General features: G+C 40.9%; 1 protein-coding gene across 2 annotated transcripts in view; it reads right to left on the reverse strand.

Moving 5' to 3' along the window:
- Window positions 1-21,378, reverse strand: part of CDH11 (cadherin 11) — a 191,384-nt gene that overhangs the window by 101,383 nt on the left and 68,623 nt on the right. The window contains exons 2-3 of one of the 2 annotated variants that reach the window (XM_067471041.1): window positions 13,954-14,071; window positions 7,885-7,963 (exon numbers count right to left, since the gene is read on the reverse strand). The gene's annotated coding sequence lies outside the window, so the exon portion shown is untranslated. The remainder of the gene's footprint in view (window positions 1-7,884; window positions 7,964-13,953; window positions 14,072-21,378) is intronic. The other variant, XM_060788438.2, reaches the window with a different exon arrangement.

Here is a 21,378-nt window from a genome sequence, read left to right on the forward strand (position 1 = left end):
TAAGCCACGTTATCTGTTTTGAACTGGATTATAGGAGTCTACACTATCATATAATTCATTTCAAAGCAGATAATCAGGATTTTATATGACATTGTAGAAGGGGCTTGAATCAATGTATTGTCTCTGCCTGCCTAATAAGAACAATCTGCAAATTCCAGTAGTTGATCAGGGGCCATGAATCCCAAATTTAGCAAGTGACTTCTCCAGATCAAAATATCCAGTATCTAATAGGTAGTATTCAACTATTCTACACAGGGCTGGGACAGTATGATTTTCTTCCTTTTGTCTCCAATGTTAACCTCAATGTTTCCAACAGATTACCAGTGTGAAAAGAATGGAAGGAGGAGAGAAAAGGCAATAGGGGAATAAATGTAGTGGGAGAGCTGAGAGGGAAATCATTTATCTATCCAAGTATCCAACTCACTAAGGAGTGCAAAGTGGTTCACAGCAGTTAACTACACATAATGATGATGAGCATATACAATAGCGCACACTGCATGTTATACAATAGTGGAGAATAAAAATCAGGATAACATCAATGGATGGAGAGAATGTAAGAGTTATAACTCCCACACCATCTCCAGGGAGAAAAAAAAACACTAATTAACATTTTTAAAGGCCAACAAAGCATGTGGGAAGAGGCATCAGCCTTCTGATTTTAACACTGTAACTTTCTGAAAGAGTATTGGCTGTTTGAGACGCTCCTGATCTTAAAAAGCTAGGGCACCTTCCCCCTCTATCCCATTCCTTCTTCCCAAATTGAGATTCATTTTCCTTTTTCTCCCCATCTCCTGATTTTGCAGTTGATTTTTCAACTGCATCACAGATCTTCTGCCCCTGGATCAGTGTTCCTCAACCCTCCTAATGCCATGCCCTCTTAATACAGTTCCTCGTGTTGTGGTGACCCCCAACCATAGCTTTCTTCACATCTGTAATTTTGCTACGGTTTGGGACCAGCCTACCTGCGTGACCGCATTTCCATCTACGAACCCACACGTTCACTTCGGTCATCTGGAGAGGCCCTGCTCGTGATCCCACTGGCGTCGCAAGCGCGCTTGGTGGGGACGCGGGACAGGGCCTTTTCCGTGGTGGCCCCCCGACTCTGGAACACCCTCCCCAAAGACCTTAGACAGGCCCCTACATTGGCTGCCTTCAGAAAGAACTTGAAGACCTGGCTTTTCCGATGCACCTTCCCAGATTAGGAAATCTCCACTACCAAGTCCCATAAGCACTTTATCAGAACCAATGATTGCTGCACATCACACATCGCACTTGCCCTAGAAGCCCTATATACACCTCCTGTCACATAAGCACTTTTAATCCTTGTACCCATTCTCCGGCCCGGCCCAGTTTTATTGTGTTTACTATATTGTGCCTGTTGTTTATTTTGCTTTATTCTGTTTTTAATTGTTTGATTTGCTTAGATTGTATTGTTGTGTTGTGTGTTCAGGCCTCGGCCTGTGTAAGCCGCATCAAATCCTTCGGGAGATGCTAGCGGGGTACAAATAAAGTTTAATAATAATAATAATAATACTGTTATGACTTGCAATATAAATATCTGATATGGAGGATGTATTTTTATTCACAGGATGCAGTTTGGCACAAATACCTGATATGCCAAATTTGAAAACTGGTGGGGTTATGAGCAGGATTGATTATGTAATTTGGGTGTTGTAGTTGCTGAGATTTATAGTTAACCTACAATCAAAGTGAAAGGGTCTTTGAGTGAAATTAAGCAAGGGGTTTTGAATGAAATTAACAACATAAGAAGCATACCCTTTCTCTGTAGAAAAAGAGCAATACGGAAGAAAATGTTTTTAAGAAACAAGATGTGACATGTAGAGGTACAAGAAGATACTTTCTTACACAGGATGCGTTGTGGTTAACTTCAAAGGTTGTAGTAAAGTGCAGAGTCTGCATGTACAAGAAGGTACTTTCCATCAAAAGGTCAAGGGAGAGGGGCTGGAAAGAGAGTACTTTCCATGAAAAAAAAATGTTTTCTTTTGTTAAAGGTTAAAATTGTTGATCTCACAATAAAAGGTTAAAATTGTTGATGTCAGTGGTACTTTCCCTTTTTTGCATTGTTTGCACTGGGGTATAAAGATATGCAGATTTCAAGAGAAGAGCACGGCAGTCACTTGAAGGGTAGCATCAACGTATGCTGTCAGGCTCTCTGTCTTCTTCATGAAGAAACTAAAATAAAACCTTGGTTTTTTTTTTATCTTTCATTGGGACTGTCTCCTTCCTTTTGTGCTCCCACGACGTGGACCTAAGAAGACCCAATTTAGGGTCTCTAACATAGTCTGTCCGGGATGGTAAAACAGTCATGGTGACTGCATTCTGAACTCCACCAATGATGGTATTCAAGCAAACTTGGCACACAGAACTCCCATAACCAACACAAAATACTCGAACGCTTTGGTGGGCATTGACCTTGAGTTTTGGAATTGTAGTTCACCTACATCCAAAGGGCACTGTGAACTCAAACAATGATGGATCTGGACCAAATTTGGCACAAATACTCAATATGCCAATGTGACATTTGGGTGTTATTGTTGCTGGGATTTATAGTTCACCTACAATCAAAGAGCATTCTGAACCCCACCAATGGTAGAATTGGGTCAAACTTCCCACACAGAACCCCCATGACCAACAGAAAATACTGTATTTCTTCATGGTCTTTGGAGACCCCTCTGACACCCCCTTGTGACGGCCCCTAGGTTGAGGATTGTTACCCTAGGTAATTACCCTGATTCTCTTTCTCCTTTCAAATAAAACCATATTCATAATCATAGGAGCCCCCGGTGGTGCAGTGGGTTAAACACCTGTGCCAGCAGGACTGAAGACCGACAGGTCACAGGTTCGAATCCAGGGAGAGCATGGATGAGCTCCCTCTATCAGCTCCAGCTCCTCATGCGGCGACATGAGAGAAGCCTCCCACAAGGATGGTAACACATCAAAAAAAACATCCTGGTGTCCCCTGGGCAATGTCCTTGCAGACGGCCAATTCTCTCACACCAGAAGCGACTTGCTGTTTCTCAAGTCACTCCTGATATGACAAAATAAATAAATAAATAAATAAATAATCATATTAGCTAACTTGGCATAATAACAAAGATGTTAGCACACAGCCTTGTGAAATGCTTCCTGAAGTCCCTAATCTTGCTTTTCTTAAAGCTATTCTGACTCCGGCAGAAAGAGAGGCATGTGGTTATTTTGAAAAATAAATTCTCTTATACATGCTCATTCTTTCACACACACTTTTACATCAGAGAAGGAGCCACCCACCCTGTACAAAATCTAACAATCTAAGCCAATTAACTTATTAAAATGTTGGATTAAATTCAGCATTAATCTGGAAATCTATAGAGTTCAGCCATGTTAAGAAGAAATCTATCAAACTGATAAATTAATGAGCCAATTAATGGATTTTTCCCAAGCTTTTGGTCTTTAACTTTAATTTAAGCTATTTGTCTTTATGAATGTCTGACTTACGCCAAACATAAAAAGTGTGACACTTCTGTATATTAATTATTCAAGCGTAATGCCTTTTATAAATGTCACAGGAATATGGTCCATGTCACAGGACTATGCCGTTTATGCACTTGGGCCCCATAAGCCGATTAGTTCTCCACATCTTTGAGATCTTAGTCCATTATAGTTGTTACTTACCCTTTGTTTTAGACATAATGCTTTTGGTGTCTTCTACTATTTTCCATTAACAGGGACATAACTTTCATAGAATCATAGAGTTGGAAGAGACCTCGTGGGCCATCCAGAATATCAAGGCCAATAATCCACAATATCTGCTTTGAACTGGGTTATCTTGTGCGCCCGCTGTGCCCGTACCTTGGGAAGTCTGATTTGGCCACGGTGCTCCACGCTCTGGTTACACCCCGTTTAGACTACTGCAACGCTCTCTACCTTGTTTGCATGGGGGAGGGGGTCGGGCCTATTTAAAGGGGGGCTGCTTCAAAATAGAGTTCTCAAATTTCAGAGCCTGTGGGGTTGCCTCTGAAGACTGCCCGGAAGCTTCAATTAGTTCAACGAGCGGCAGCCAGATTGCTAACAGGAGCGGGGTACAGAGAGCATACGACACCTCTGTTACGCCAGCTCCACTGGCTGCCAATTAGCTTCTGAGCACAATTCAAAGTGCTGGTTTTGACCTATAAAGCCCTAAACGACTCCGGTCCAGTTTACCTGTCCAAACGGATTCTCCCCTACGAACCATCAAGGTTACTAAGATCTTCAGGAGGGGCCCTGCTCTCCGTCCCACCACCCTTGCAATCGTGTCTGGTGGGGATGAGGGACAGGGCCTTCTCGGTGGTGGCCCCTCAGCTTTGGAATTCCCTCCCACCAGAAATTAGATCTGCTCCTTCCCTCCTGACCTTTAGAAAGCTAATAAAGACCTGACTTTGGAATATGGCATTTGAGGATTGAGTCAATAACTCTTGTCCACATGGAAGGATGGTGATGAATTGGGACTGTGTTTGACGACTTGGCTTGTGTAATGTGATGATGTATTTTATTGTATTTTATATTTTAATGTATAATGATGATGCATTGTGCTGTTTTTATATTACTGTATATGAACACATGTTGTGAACCAGCCTGAGTCCCTCCTCGGAGGCGAGAAGACCGGTATATAAAACTTCTAAATAAATAAAATAAATAAATTATCTGAGTCCACACTGACATATAATCCAGTTCAGTGCAGATTTTATACAGCTGTGTAGAAGGGGTCAAAGAGGAAGACAGGATGGAGTTTTGTGGAAGAAGACTACCAAAAAAAGGGATGGAAAATGACGGAAAATATAATGTAGGTAGGAGTTTCTTGGCTCGAGTGAGGAAAGGAGATCAGTGGGAAAGAATACAGAGAAGGCATTTAGCTAGGAGTTGTGAGAGAATGGGAGAAAGAAAAAGTAAAATGAAGCAAAGTATTACAAGAGAAAGAATCAAATGCCTAACCATTTCAAGACTAGCAAGAGTGTAAGAAAAATATATATATAATACCTAACAATGTGAACTTTTAGCTCAAGAAAGGAAATTGTACTACAACTTCAACTATTAAGTAGGGTAAGGATGCTGGTAGCAGAACTGGGAAAGTTAATGATAGTGAAGCATAAAAGGAGCAATTCTGTAGTATTATATCCTGAACCAGCAACTCTCAAGGTAGCTCTGTATTTCCCTGTACTAACCGCAAATTTTGAGTGAACTCTGCTAATGGCTAGAGTTTGAGAAGTTGTGAGATGGTAAGGAAGGAAAGGAGGACGTGTTTAGGCAGAGAGAATTTACGAGCAGCTGCTCCAAAGCAGCCAGTAATAGAACCAGCAGTGCGCTTGCCTGTATGTGTGCATCTTTAGGTCATAGAATCATAGAATCAAAGAGTTGGAAGAGACCTCATGGGCCATCCAGTCCAACCCCCTGCCAAGAAGCAGGAATATTGCATTCAAATCACCCCTGACAGATGGCCATCCAGCCCCTGTTTAAAAGCTTCCAAAGAAGGAGCCTCCACCACACTCCGGGGCAGAGAGTTCCACTGCTGAACGGCTCTCACAGTCAGGAAGTTCTTCCTCGTGTTCAGATGGAATCTCCTCTCTTGTAGTTTGAAGCCATTGTTCCGCGTCCTAGTCTCCAAGGAAGCAGAAAACAAGCTTGCTCCCTCCTCCCTGTGGCTTCCTCTCACCTATTTATACATGGCTATCATATCTCCTCTCAGCCTTCTCTTCTTCAGGCTAAACATGCCCAGCTCCTTAAGCCGCTCCTCATAAGCCGCTTGTTCTCCAGACCCTTGATCATTTTAGTCGCCCTCCTCTGGACACATTCCAGCTTGTCAATATCTCTCTTGAATTGTGGTGCCCAGAATTGGACACAATATTCCAGGTGTGGTCTAACCAGAGCAGAATAGAGGGGTAGCATTACTTCCCTGGACCTAGACACTATGCTCCTCTTGATGCAGGCCAAAATCCCATTGGCTTTTTTTGCCACCACATCACATTGTTGGCTCATGTTTAACTTGTTGTCCATGAGGACTCCAAGATCTTTTTCACACGTACTGCTCTCGAGCCAGGCATCCCTCATTCTGTATCTTTTCATTTCGTTTTTCCTGCCAAAGTGCATTTGTCACTGTTGAACTTCATTTTGTTAGTTTTGGCCCATCATCTCTCTAATATGTCAAGATCGTTTTGAATCTTGCTCCTGTCCTCTGGAGTATTGGCTATCCCTCCCAATTTGGTGTCGTCTGCAAACTTGATGATCCTGCCTTCTAACCCTTCATCTAAGTCATTAATAAAGATGTTGAACAGGACCGGGCCCAGGACGGGACCCTGCGGCACTCCACTTGTCACTTCTTTCCAGGAGGAAGAGGAAGCATTGGTGAGCACCCTCTGGGTTCGTCCATTCAACCAATTACTGATCCACCTCACCGTAGTTTTGCCTAGCCCACATTGGACTAGTTTCCTTGCCAGAAGGTCATGGGGGACCTTGTCGAAGGCCTTACTGAAATCCAAGTACGCCACATCCACGGCATTCCCCGCATCTACCCAGCTTGTAACTCTATCGAAAAAAGAGATCAGATTAGTCTGGCATGACTTGTTTTTGATAAATCCATGTTGACTATTAGCGATGACTGCATTTGTTTCTAAGTGTTTGAAGGCAGTGTCCTAACAGCCTTTAAAGTAGTAAAAGGACCTGGTCCCATACTCCATTTTTGCAAAACTCTTCTCCAGTGATCAAACAAGTGCCAGACAAACAAATCCGGCTGGTAACTTTAAACAAACCTTTATTGTGAATTGTAAGGATTCATTTTTATTTTAGGGATGTGAAACTACGCCTGGCGCCACAGGTCAGTCATAATCAGTTATTGTTTTCCTTGCACGCTTGTGCTATTTTCTTTTTCTTTTTAATGAACTGTCCTGTCAGCCTTAGTTAAGGGAACTACTATGACACTGCAGCACAAATGGTTTGTTGCTCTGCCTTTTGTTAGAAAAATAATCATTTCTCCCCACAGTGACAGAGCTTAATTGAAAAGTTGGCATTACAAGAATGAAGCCTGCTTGAAAAGAGAAGCAGCTGATAGAATAGAATAATAGAATCGTAGAATTGGAAGAGACCTGGAGGCCACCCAATCTAACCACCTGTCAAAAAGCAGGAAAATTGCCTTCAAAGCACCCCCGACAGATGGCCATCCAGCCTCTGTTTAAAAACCTCCAAAGAAAGAGCCTCCACCATTCTCCGGGGCAGAGAGTTCCACTGATGAACAGCTCTCACAGTTAAGAAGTTTTTCCTCATGTTCAGGTGGAATCTCCTTTCCTGTAGTTTGATGCCCTTGTTCTGTATCCTATTCTCCATAAGAAAACAAGCTTGCTCCCTCCTACCTATGACTTTCCCTCACATATTTATGTATGGCCCGTGTCTCCTCTCAGCCTTGTCTTGTGCAGGCTAAAGATGCCCAGCTCTTTAAGCTGCACCGGGACTGTGGTGCAGCACCAGGAATGTGCCGTAGCTGTCTGGGTGTCAGCTGCATTAAGATCTCTACTGACCGAATGGTCATGAATTTGAAGCCAGCCCAGGTCGGAGTGAGCTTCCAGCCAATTTGTGTAGCTTGTTGTTGACCTTTGCAACCCGAAAGACAGTTGCATCTGTTGTTCACGTTGCCAGGGCTCTGCCTTATTTAGGTCGAGATGAATCAAACTCCCAGTTTTAACAAACAGTTTAATTAAAACAGCACTTACTGGCTGGCTGTTTTTATAGTCACAAAGATAGCATGCAGCTACAGAATAAACAAAAACTGATAGCAAAAATAAATTCGTAGTCAAAGGGGTCCAGTCCAATGGTCAAATGCCGAAAGTTCAATAAACAAAGTCCAGGGATCAGAGTCTATACCGTAGTCAAAAGCCAGTCCAAAGGTTCAGGATTCCAAGATTACAGGAGACAGGTCAGAATACCGAAAAATCCAACAGACCTGGGGGGAAAACCAGCAGCATCCATCACCAAAATACATCAGATACCTTTCTCCCAAAGATCAGTCTCAGCTGCAACCCATCTCCTGCACACCTCCACCCCTAATTGCTTTCACCCATGAACTCCCATTTACAGATTACCAAACCCTCTAGAACTAATACTCACATTAATCCTTCCATCACCAACCACCATCAACTCCAGAACATATGACATCTGTCAAGTAGGAAATTTAAGTACCACCTATGTATGGGGAGGCTAATCTAATAAATTTACGAGGCCATAAAAAATCTCCGGCAAAAGCATGCGGGGAATTTGGAAAGTACTTCATCAGTGCTGCAGATGGACGGTGAAGTGGCAGCTCCCCTGGTGGCCAGAAAACTGGAATGTTAAATAGCCTCTGACTGTCTGTCTATATGTGTTGTGTGTCTATGGCATTGAATGTTTGCCATGTATTTGTACATTGTAATCCACCCTGAGTCCCCCGTGGGGTGAGAAGGGTGGAATATAAATACTGTAAATAAATAAACTTACATCCTCATACTAGTGTTTAGTTTAACGTTTTTTGTTATTAGAGTGCATTCCCCCCATAGGAAAGTTTTGCTCCACGACCTCCACTAAAACGAGCTCTCCTCCGCAAATAATCTGTCCTTGTTTATCTCATGTTTATCTCGCCTGAGTTTTTAATCTTTTTCTACCCAATTTTCTTTTATTCATTACATGTAGCTCGCCCATGTTACCGTGATTGTGGTGATTGTGTTTATTGTAATTTTATATTGCTATGTTGTCTTTTGTTTTATGTAATTGTGTTATTATTGTTTATTATTTGCGTTTTTGGTTTTGTTTTATTTCATGTAATTGTTGTTTTGGGCTTGGCCTCATATAAGCCACACCCAGTCCCCTTTGGGGAGATGGAGCGGGGTACAAATAAACCACCAACAACCACCATGTCAGACTACACAGAAAAGCCATTGAAATCCACAAGCATGTGGACAATTTCAACAGAAAGGAAGAAACCATGAAAATGAACAAAATCTGCCTTTTGAAATTCTATGTATAGATTGGCCAGACATCACCCTACCCCTTGGTTTTATGTACAAGTAAAGAGAAAATGTATTTAATTATATGTATATATGTTTGTGTGTGTGTATATATATATATATATATATATACACACACACACACACACACACACACACGAAAATAAACAAAATCTGGCTTCCAGTATTAAAAAAAACTCAAAAATTACAACAGCAAAACAACAGAGAGTAAACAATCAGGCACATCAAATCACCTCTCAAAGAAAGATTCCCCCAGGCACTTCCAAGCCATTAAATGCTAATCAAGGTGGTATATATATTTATCGTGTCATCAGCAACAATACCTTTGTGTTACAATTCTAACAGAACAAAACAAACACACAGATTAAAAAGAGAGAAAAAAACAAAACAAAACAAAAAACAAAAAAACACAGATTTTGCAAACTTGGTAGTTGGTTAAATGTCCTTTGACCAGTATCTGGCCACTTGGAGTGCCTCTGGTGTTGCCGCAAGAAGGTCCTCCATTGTGCATGTGGCAGGGCTCAGGGTGCATTGCAGCAGGTGGTCTGTGGTTTGTTCTTCTCCGCACTCGCATGCTGAGGATTCCACCCTGTAGCCCCATTTCTTAATCAAGGTGGTCAGTTGAAAAATTCACACCTAGCTCCTTTGTCCCACCCTGGTCTTTCCACACATATATAAACCCATTTTCCTACTTCCAACAGACCTCACTACCTCTGAGGATGCTTGCCATAGATGCAGGCAAAACGTCAGGAGAAAATGCCTCTAGAACATGGCCATATAGCCTGGAAAACCTACAACAATCCAGTGTCTATCAGTAGTTTACTTGCCTAACAAATACCTACATAAATTAAGAGGATGATCATTGGTTTAAATCTCAAATCATGTTCAAAGGTTTGATAGGTGTTATTTACTAGGGCTGTCCAAACACGGAAAAATTTGTTTCTAAACTCGATTTGTTTTTAGGGGTTTTTTGCGTTTCGTTATTTAAAAGAATTCCGAAATTTTCCTTTAAAAAAGTTCGATATTTACGAAATTTCGGAAATCATAAAACAATTACGAAACAATTACGAATCGATTACGAATCGATTCGTTAATGGCGGCCGCGATCGCACAATACGCTAAAACAACTTCTGAAGCTTCCCTCTCCCTCTGTTGTTGACTGTTGGTGTGATAATTATATATTTTTTCACTGAGAAAACAAACAGCAACCCTAAAACGTGCACCAGACATGCGGAAATAATAACGAAACATTTACGAATCAATAACGAATCAATAACGAAACAATTACGAAACAATTACAAAACAAATATGAAACGAATTGGAAAAATTCGTTTCATTTTTTAGTTGCTCCTGAATGGTTCAATATCGCTTCGTTATCAAAAAAAATAACAAATTTTTAACGAATTACGAAATTACGAAACGAAATCGCCCAGCCCTATTATTTACCTATACTGGCAAATGAATGTCACATTGTTGTTGTTGTTCATTCGTTCAGTCGTCTCCGACTCTTCGTGACCTCATGGACCAGCCCACGCCAGAGCTCCCTGTCGGCCGTTACCACCCCCAGCTCCCTCAAGGTCAGTCCAGTCACTTCAAGGATGCCATCCATCCATCTTGCCGTTGGTCGGCCCCTTTTCCTTTTGCCTTCCACTTTCCCCAGCATCATTGTCTTCTCTAGGCTTTGCTGTCTCCTCATGATGTGACCAAAGTACTTCAACTTTGTCTCTAGTATCTTTCCCTCCAGTGAGCAGTCGGGCTTTATTTCCTGAAGTATGGACTGGTTGGATCTTCTCACAGTCCAAGGCACTCTCAGAACTTTCCTCCAACACCACAGCTCAAAAGCATCGATCTTCCTTCGCTCAGCCTTCCCTAAGGTCCAGCTCTCACATCCGTAGGTGACTACAGGGAATACCATGGCTTTGACTAGGCGGATCTTTGTTGCCAGTCTGATGTCTCTACTCTTCACTATTTTATCGAGACTGGACATTGCTCTCCTCCCAAGAAGTAAGCGTCTTCTGATTTCCTGAATGTCACATACACTATGCAAATAGTTAGGTTTTTTTTTCCCTCTCAAAGGGACATCACAATGCACAGGCCATTTAGCTGCCAGAAATAAGATCATCGACGCTCAAGGACATTCTGGGCAAAAATGAAGTAGCTCTCAAGCAGAACATTGCTACCCTGACTACAAAATAATATGAATGAGTCAGCTAAGCATTGAGCCATAATGTCAAAGGCTTGTGCACTGCATTATGAGCATCACAATTCAGGTAGGAATTTCAATGCTGCTGGAGACTGGTGCTGGCATCATATTCATTACAGTCAATGAAGAAAGGGTTGGGTATCTCTTAATGTGAGCATTCTTAGAGGTTTCAAGCGCATGCATATTCAATGAGGGAATATCATGAATCTGCAGGGTAAAAATAAAAAAACAGCCAGCGCATTTGAGAAGAGAATGCAAGACAGCACAATCAATCCTCACTTGTTCTTTGTGGCTAAATTGTCTTTCAGCCGCTAAATTGGCATCATTGTGGTTAAGCTGTCTTTCCGTGCAGCCACTCTAAACAAAGATAGGAGCAATTGCAAATCATGCTGCCAAATGTTCTTTTTTGATAACTGTAGATGGAGTTACCCAGCATCACCTGCAATGATCCTTGCCTATTTTAGGCAGTATTTAAGGCACGTTGGAATCCATATGTGACAGAACAGGAATCAAGTGAAGGGATGGAAAGCAGATTGTTAGGTAAAGTTTTTATCCTGACATTAAGTCCAGTCATGTCTGACTCTGAGGATTGGTGCTCATCTCCATTTCTAAGCCGAAGAGCCGGCATTGTCCATAGACACTAGGGCTGGGCGGTTTCGTTTCGTTAATTCGTAATTTGTTAATAATTCGTTAATTTTTTAAATTACAAAACGATAACGAACCATTCTGGAGCAATTTTTTTAAAAAACGAATTTTTAAATATGTTTTGTAAATGCTTCGTATTTCGTTATTGTATTCGTTTCGTTATTGTTTTGAGGTCGTTTCGTTATTATTTCCGCATGTCTGGGGAAAGTTTTATGGTTGTTTTTTGTTTAATTAGTGAAAAAAAATTATAATATCACACCAACAGTCAACAACAGAGGGAGAGGGAAGCTTCAGAAGTTTTTGGAGGTTTTTTAGCGTATTTCGCGGTCGCGTCCGCCATTAACGAATCGATTCGTTATTGTTTCGGAAATCGATTCGTTAATGTTTTGTAATTTTTTCACATTTACGAAATTTCGTAAATATCGAACTTTTTAAAAGGAAAATTTTGTAATTATTTTAAATAACGAAACGCAAAAACCCCCAAAAAACGAATCGATTTTAGAAACAAATTTTTCCGTTGTTACCCAGGCCTAATAGACACCTCCAAAATCATTATCCAATGGCATTGTCCAGTTGCTCTGAGATCAGAGTTTGTCTGAGAAAGCCTGCTCAAAAAGCCAGGTTTTAATTTTTTTGTAAAATGTTAAGAGGGTGGAGGCCGATCTAATGTCCCTAGGGAGGGTGTTCCACAGCCGAGGGGCCACCGCTGAGAAGGCCCTGTCTCTCATTCCCGCCAACCAAATTTCTGAAATTATTTATTTTATTTACATTATTTATATTCCGCCTTTCACATCCCGCAGGGGACTCAGGGTGGATTACAATGTACACTTATATGGCAAACATTCAATGCCAAAGAAACACAACAGATATAGACAGACCTTCAGAGGCTATTTAACTTTTTTTCTGGCCACCAGGGGAGCTGTCGCTTTCATCGTCCATCTGCAACACTGATGAAGTACTTCTGCATTCCCCGCATGCTTTTCTGGAGTGCTTTGCTGGAGTCCTTTTTATGGCCTCGTAAATTAGTTAAATTAGCCTCCCCACATATAGGTGGTACCTAATTTTCCTACTGTCTTTTGGGTTGCAAAGAAGGTGGGACCGAGAGCAGGGCCTCCCCAGAAGATCTTAGATTCCTAGATGGTTCATAAGGAGAGATACATTCGGACAATTCTGCCACATCTGTGGCCTCTTCAAGACTGTTTTAAGTCCTGGAGAGGCTTAATCCCCCATAGGAAGCCAACTACTGGATCATTTCCTTTTTGGAAAAAGGTTTCTCCTAGGCCTCCAAAAGTCAGAAGGCAAAAGTCATGACCTTGTCTAACAGCTGTTAGATTCATAACTGATCCCTCTCCAAAAAAAACCACTTTTGAGACTCCCCAAAGCCCACAGAAATGGCGCTGGTGGGCTACATTCAGCCTATGAATCACATTTTTTTCTACTCTACTACTTTAAAGTTCGTAATCTACTATTTTAGTGCTTTTTCAACATATGCATGAAAATCCGGTTTGATGCCGGCTCAATGTCAGGGCATCCACAAAACATACAATCCAAGCCAAGCTGCAACATGTGTCAAGCCAAAACAGTGTATTAAAAAAAACCCCTCAGTACTGAAGCACTTGGAGAAAGAAACCGGATACACAGCTCAGCAGGAAGGTAAACAACACCTCCCGCCCAGGACATGGCAGTGTCCCCATGAGAACACTCAGTTTTCCTATCTTGCTTTGCCCTGTTTACCTCAAGTGCTGATTCTCACCAGCCAGAATTCTTCTTATCTGTGAATCTATCTGGATGAGGTAGGAGTAACCACTGTCTCAGCTTGTAACTGGTTCCTGGGGTGCCTGTGTAGGCACTCTGCAATGAACCAATTCTCTTTAATCCATGCTCTGACTCAGATTAAATGGCTATGTAAAAGCAGCCTTAGCGGTTTCAAACACTTTGTTCTCAGCCCATTAAATAGGGCAAAGAAGCAATTGCAAATGAAAAAGCGAAACCCTAGAGCACCAAGATGGCTCACAATGCCACTGTTGCCCTGTAGAAAATGAGTCTGCTAATATCTGTGCATAAATTTGCCATCTGGCTTCTTACCTTTGATCACTGGCATCCTATGCCAATTGAAGTAGCATATTCCATCCATTTGAATAAGTCAGCAGTACTGGTGAAGCTGTCAGTTCATTGCCGCTATGTATCCAATATGCCAGACCTTCTGTAAAAGACAAACGTTAAAACGATTCAGTTGAAATCCAGAGTAATGGAGATTACAAGCCTGAAAAAGTTACAGAAAATGTACACATCAAATGTACACATCAAACTACTCTGGGACTTCCAAAATCAGACTGACAAGAGTTTTGGAGCACAATACTCCTGACTTTACAATCGTGTTAAAAAACAAAGTATGGATTGTCGATGTTGCAGTCCCAGACAACAGCAGGATAGAAGAGAAACAACTGGAAAAGCAGACATGATATGAGGAATTGAAGATCGAACTGCAAAGACTCCGGCACAAGACAATCAGGGTGGTCCCAGTGGTGATCGGCACAATGGGTGCAGTGCCTCAAGACCTTGGCCTGCCCTTAAAAACAATCTGTACTGACAACATTTACCATCTGTCAGCTGCAAAAAGCCACCCTACTGGTATCTGCATGCATTATTCGCAAATAGTGTAGCCTGTTGTTGACCTTTGCAACCTGAAAGACAGTTGCATCTGTCAAGTAGGAAAATAAGGTACCACCTTAAAGTGTGGGGAGGCTAAATTAACTGAAGAAGACTCCAGCAAAGCATTCCAGTGGGGAAGCATGCGGGGAATGCAGAAGTGCTCCATCAGCATCGCAGATGGATGATGAAAACGACAGCTCCCCTGGCAGCCAGAAAAAGTTAAATAGCCTCTGTGTCTGTCTGTATATGTTGGTATGTCAAAAATTGGCATTGAATGTTTGCCATATATGTGTACACTGTAGTCCGCCCTGAGTCCCCTGCGGGGTGAGAAGGGCTGAATATAAAAGCTGTAAATAAATAAATAATAAATATAAATACATCACATAGTCCTAGACACTTGGGAAGTGTCCGACGTGTGATCCAATACAACAACCTTTATAGGGATCTTGTTTTCTGTGTACTAATCTTGCTGTGTTTCAAATAATAATAATATAATTATAACAGCAACAATAACTTTAGTTTTGTACCCTGCCTCCATTTCCCCGAAGGGACTCAGTGTTGCTTACATATGGCACAATGTGCCTAAAACAATGCATAATAAACCCACAATACAATACAATAAAGCCCAACTGCTCATTGGAGGAAAGAATAGTAGAAGTCAAGATGAAATACTTTGACCACATCATGAGAAGAAAGGGAAGCTTAGAGAAGACGATGCTGGGGAAAATGGAAGGAAAAAGGAAGAGGGGCCGACCAAGGGCAAGATGGATGGACGGCATCCTTGAAGTGACTAGATTGACCTTGAAGGAGCTGTGGGTAGTGACGGCAGATGGGGAGCTCTGGCGTGGGCTGGTCCATGAGGTCATGAAGAGTTGGAAAGGACTGAACGAATGAACAACAAAACAATACAAGAGAAAACCAATAACATATAAAACAGAGTTTAAGCTCACAACAGTGCCCAATAACCTATGATGAAAACTATCATAAAACATAGCCAACTGCCTCATTTGTCACATTCTGATTTATTATTATTTTATTATTAAACTTTATTTGTACCCCGCTAGCATCTCCCGAAGGATTCGATGCAGCTTACACAGGCCGAGGCCTCAACAACACAACATAACCATACAATCTAAGCAAATCAAACAATTAAAAACAGAATAAAGCAAAGTAAACAACAGGCACAATACACTAAAACACAATAAAACTGGGCCGGGCCAAAAGGTGGGTACAAGGATTAAAAGTGCTGATGTGACAGGAAGCGTATAAAGAGCTTCTAGGGCAAGTGCGATGTGCGATGTGCAGCAATCATTGGTTCTGGTAAAGTGCTTATGGGACTTGGTAGTGGAGATTTCCTAATCTGGGAAGGCGCATCGGAAAAGCCAGGTTTTCAAGTTCTTTCTGAAGACAGCCAATGAAGGGGCCTGTCTAAGGTCTTTGGGTGTTCCAGAGTTGGGGGGCCACCACGGAAAAGGCCCTGTCCCGAGTCCCCACCAAGTGCGCTTGCGACGCCGGTGGGATCACGAGCAGGGCCTCTCCAGATGACCGAAGTGAACGCGTGGGTTTGTAGATGGAGATGCGGTCACGCAGGTAGGGTGGTCCCAAACCAGCCTACCTGTGTTATGCTGCTTCCCTCTCAAGGAACACAGGATCCAGATCACTGTTTGAAAATATGTTTAATCAGTCCACACAACTTAGCCCTGTTTCAGTTTGCAGTGTCCCAGACTTTAATTATTGCAAGCCAGAGAGTGGGAGGACTGAAATGAAAATTTGCTGATAAAGGGTTCCTGGTGTACAAATCGATTTTACATAGCGGTTCTTTTATCCACACTCTTAATGAGATTATCCCTTTCACTTGTAAACTAAGCCATGTCTTAAAGACAGTGTTTATTAGGCCTGGGCGGTTTCATTCGTTAATTTTGTAATTCGTTAAATATTCGTTAATTTTAGCAATTACAAAATGATTACAAAACTTATTTTTAAACCCGGAAGTGATTTTAAATATCGAAACGGCATGCGCCAAAAAAATTTGTATTTCCGTCCATTTCGGAAATACGTAAGATGGCTTGGCTAGATGCTTGCTGGGAGCTCTCCTCTCTCTCCTCTCCTTAGCCAGTCAGAGGCAGAGCCTGAAAGAGGAGGAGGAGGAGGAGGAGGAGGAGGAGGAGGAGAGGGCGGGGAAGGCGCCGGCTGAGCAAGCGAGCGAGAGGGCGAGCGACCCTCAGCGGGAAGGCGGCCCGTCCCTCCTTCCTCACCTTTGCGGTGGGTGTGCTTTGTTCTCCCAATTCCTTAGCGGAGGGCTGTGCTTCATTCTCCCAATTCCTTAGCGGAGGGCTGGGCTAGATGGCCTTTGGGGAGCCCTTCTCCCAATTTCGCATTGCTTCGGAGGAGCCGGGCCCGACTCGGCGGCAGCGCTTGAGGGCCCATCAGAGTGAGTGCCTGCCTTCCCTCCTTAATAATAATTTCTCCTCCCTATTCTACTAAATTAATAATTAAATTAAAAAAATATTGAAAAAAATATTGAAAAAAAAGGGCGCCATCTTTACAAAATGTTTTGTAAATATTAACGAAATTTCGTAAATACCGAACTTTTTTAAGGGAAAATTTTGTAATTATTTTAAATATCGAAACAAAAAAAAACCCAAATACAAATCGATTTTAGAAACAAATTTTTGCGTTGTTACCCAGGCCTAGCGGTCACACAGGTAGGCTGGTCCCAAACCAGCCTACCTGTGTTATGCTGCTTCCCTCTCAAGGAACACAGGATCCAGATCACTGTTTGAAAATATGTTTCATCAGTCCACACAACTTAGCCCTGTTTCAGTTTGCAGTGTCCCAGACTTTAATTATTGCAAGCCAGAGAGTGGGAGGACTGAAATGAAAATTTGCTGATAAAGGGTTCCTGGTGTACAAATCGATTTTACATAGCGGTTCTTTTATCCACACTCTTAATGAGATTATCCCTTTCACTTGTAAACTAAGCCATGTCTTAAAGACAGTGTTTATCCAAAATGGCAACCATAGCAATTTGGAAATTGGTGGTAGTTTACATGGAGAAAAGAAAGAAAAGCCAAGGAGAGTGGTCAAACAAGCTCATTGTGCCAATGGAAATTACTTCACAGGGCCTGATGCTAAATGGATAGTCCTGGGTCCCAAGAACCAGCTGAATCCTGCATTGTGCTTGCATGATAAAAAGATTAGAGGCTGAAAAGCAGAGGAACCGAATCTCACAGCTTCTTAGCCTGCATAGTGAAAGGACCATTGTGCCATCCTCATAAATCCTCAGCTCCCTGGGCTCTTGACAACTAAAGCAATGGACAATAGAATTCTTGTCTTGAACAAAACATCCCTTGTCTGCCAAGGGGCTTATCTGCTTAATTTACGAATGTCTTTCATTGTCCCCCCGAATAATTCCCCATTAGAAAAACTATTATGAGGCAAACTGAATAAATATTCACAGCTTTGTGGTAAATTTGCTAACATGAATGCACCAATAAAAAAGGCGAGGGGGGCATGAAAAATATGAGACCTCTGCTTTCTCGGCTCCTTTTCAGAGGCACCAGTTACTCATTATGAAATGTGCCGGGTGTATATGCCTTTGTATCAGGCGCTGCTTTATTACATGGAGAGCACGTGCAACAGGAGAAGAAAGGAAATGCTTTGTAGTGTGATAATATATGAGTAGACCTATGCATGTGATGTGTATATAAGTAACTTTGTTGTGGTATGTTCACCAATCACACCCTCTTTGCATTTGAATTCTCTTACGTGGAAGTGACTCATCCCTCACTCATTCATCCACTGTGACAGAGAAGGGGGAAGTTTATTTATTTAGCATATCAGAAACTCCATACTTTCAAATTCCATTTGCTCCACCATATGTTGATACTAGGCCTGGGTAACAACGCAAAAATTTGTTTCTAAAATCGATTTGTATTTGGGTTTTTTTTTGTTTCGATATTTAAAATAATTACAAAATTTTCCTTTTAAAAAGTTCGATATTTACGAAATTTCGTAAATGGTAAAAAATTAACGAATCGATTTCCGAAAAAATGACGAATCGATTCGTTAATGGCGGACGCGACCGCGAAATACGCTAAAAAACCTCCAAAAACTTCTGAAGCTTCCCTCTCCCTCTGTTCTTGACTGTTGGTGTGATATTATATTTTTTTTTCACTAATTAAACCATAAAACTGGCCCAGACATGCGGAAATAATAACGAAACGACCTCAGAACAATAACGAAACGAATACAATAATGAAATACGAAGCATTTACAAAACGTGTTTAAAAATTCGTTTTTTTTAATGATTGCTCCAGAATGGTTCGTTATCGTTTTGTAATTGGAAAAATTAACGAATTATGAACGAATTACGAATTAACGAAACGAAACCGCCCAGGCCTAATGTTCACCAATCACACCCTCTTTGCATTTGAATTCTCTTACATGGAAGTGACTCATCCCTCACTCTCATTCATCCACTGTGACAGAGAAGGGGGAAGTTTATTTATTTATCATATCAGAAACTCCATAATTTCAAATTCCATTTGCTCCACCATATATTGGTACCATTTATTTACTGTCCATTTTGATTTATCTTTCCACCCTAATACTATTACTGCTTGTGCACATTCTATTATTGCTTCTTTTATTTCCCGTTTCCTCTCTTTTCCCTAATACTGCTATTTCCTTTATTATGACCCACACATTTCCTTGTATTTGATTTGACTTATTTTGTATAATCTGCCAAAAATATTGTACATATTCACATTCCCACATCATGTGCATAAACCGCCCTTTCTGATGGCATCCATGCCCGCACTGACTACTCTTATAGTAGGCCTGGGTAACAACGGAAAAATTTGTTTCTAAAATCGATTCGTTTTTTGGGGGGTTTTGCGTTTCGTTATTTAAAATAATTACAAAATTTTCCTTTTAAAAAGTTCAATATTTACGAAATTTCGTAAATGTGAAAAAAATTACAAAACATTAACGAATCGATTTCCGAAACAATAACGAATCGATTCGTTAATGGCGGACGCGACCGCGAAATACGCTAAAAAACCTCCAAAAACTTCTGAAGCTTCCCTCTCCATCTGTTCTTGACTGTTGGTGTGATATTATTTTTTTTTCACTAATTAAACAAAAAACTTGCCCCAGACATGCGGAAATAATAACGAAACGACCTCAGAACAATAACGAAACGAATACAATAACGAAATATGAAGCATTTACAAAACGTGTTTAAAAATTCGTTTTTTTAAAAAAATTGCTCCAGAATGGTTCGTTATCGTTTTGTAATTGGAAAAATTAACGAATTATTAACGAATTACGAATTAACGAAACGAAACCGCCCAGGCCTAATGTTCACCAATCACACCCTCTTTGCATTTGAATTCTCTTACATGGAAGTGACTCATCCCTCACTCTCATTCATCCACTGTAACAGAGAAGGGGGAAGTTTATTTATTTATCATATCAGAAGCTCCATAATTTCAAATTCCATTTGCTCCACCATATATTGGTACCATTTATTTACTGTCCATTTTGATTTATCTTTCCACCCTAATACTATTACTGCTTGTGCACATTCTATTATTGCTTCTTTTATTTCCCGTTTCCTCTCTTTTCCCTAATACAGCTATTTCCTTTATTATGACCCACACATTTCCTTGTATTTGATTTGACTTATTTTGTATAATCTGCCAAAAATATTGTACATATTCACATTCCCACATCATGTGCATGAACCGCGCTTTCTGATGGCATCCATGCCCGCACTGACTACTCTTATAGTAGGCCTGGGTAACAACGGAAAAATTTGTTTCTAAAATCGATTCGTTTTTTTGGGGGTTTTGCGTTTTGTTATTTAAATAATTACAAAATTTTCCTTTTAAAAAGTTCAATATTTACGAAATTTCGTAAATGTGAAAAAAATTACAAAACATTAACGAATCGATTTCCGAAACAATAACGAATCGATTCGTTAATGGCGGACGCGACCGCGAAATACGCTAAAAAACCTCCAAAAACTTCTGAAGCTTCCCTCTCCCTCTGTTCTTGACTGTTGGTGTGATATTATTTTTTTTTCACTAATTAAACAAAAAACTTGCCCCAGACATGCGGAAATAATAACGAAACGACCTCAGAACAATAACGAAACGAATACAATAACGAAATATGAAGCATTTACAAAACGTGTTTAAAAATTCGTTTTTTAAAAAAAATTGCTCCAGAATGGTTCGTTATCGTTTTGTAATTGGAAAAATTAACGAATTATTAACGAATTACGAATTAACGAAACGAAACCGCCCAGGCCTAATGTTCACCAATCACACCCTCTTTGCATTTGAATTCTCTTACATGGAAGTGACTCATCCCTCACTCTCATTCATCCACTGTAACAGAGAAGGGGGAAGTTTATTTATTTATCATATCAGAAGCTCCATAATTTCAAATTCCATTTGCTCCACCATATATTGGTACCATTTATTTACTGTCCATTTTGATTTATCTTTCCACCCTAATACTATTACTGCTTGTGCACATTCTATTATTGCTTCTTTTATTTCCCGTTTCCTCTCTTTTCCCTAATACAGCTATTTCCTTTATTATGACCCACACATTTCCTTGTATTTGATTTGACTTATTTTGTATAATCTGCCAAAAATATTGTACATATTCACATTCCCACATCATGTGCATGAACCGCGCTTTCTGATGGCATCCATGCCCGCACTGACTACTCTTATAGTAGGCCTGGGTAACAACGGAAAAATTTGTTTCTAAAATCGATTCGTTTTTTTGGGGGTTTTGCGTTTTGTTATTTAAATAATTACAAAATTTTCCTTTTAAAAA

Source organism: Anolis sagrei, chromosome 8 (assembly GCF_037176765.1).
Source record: "Anolis sagrei isolate rAnoSag1 chromosome 8, rAnoSag1.mat, whole genome shotgun sequence".
NCBI lineage: Eukaryota > Metazoa > Chordata > Lepidosauria > Squamata > Dactyloidae > Anolis > Anolis sagrei.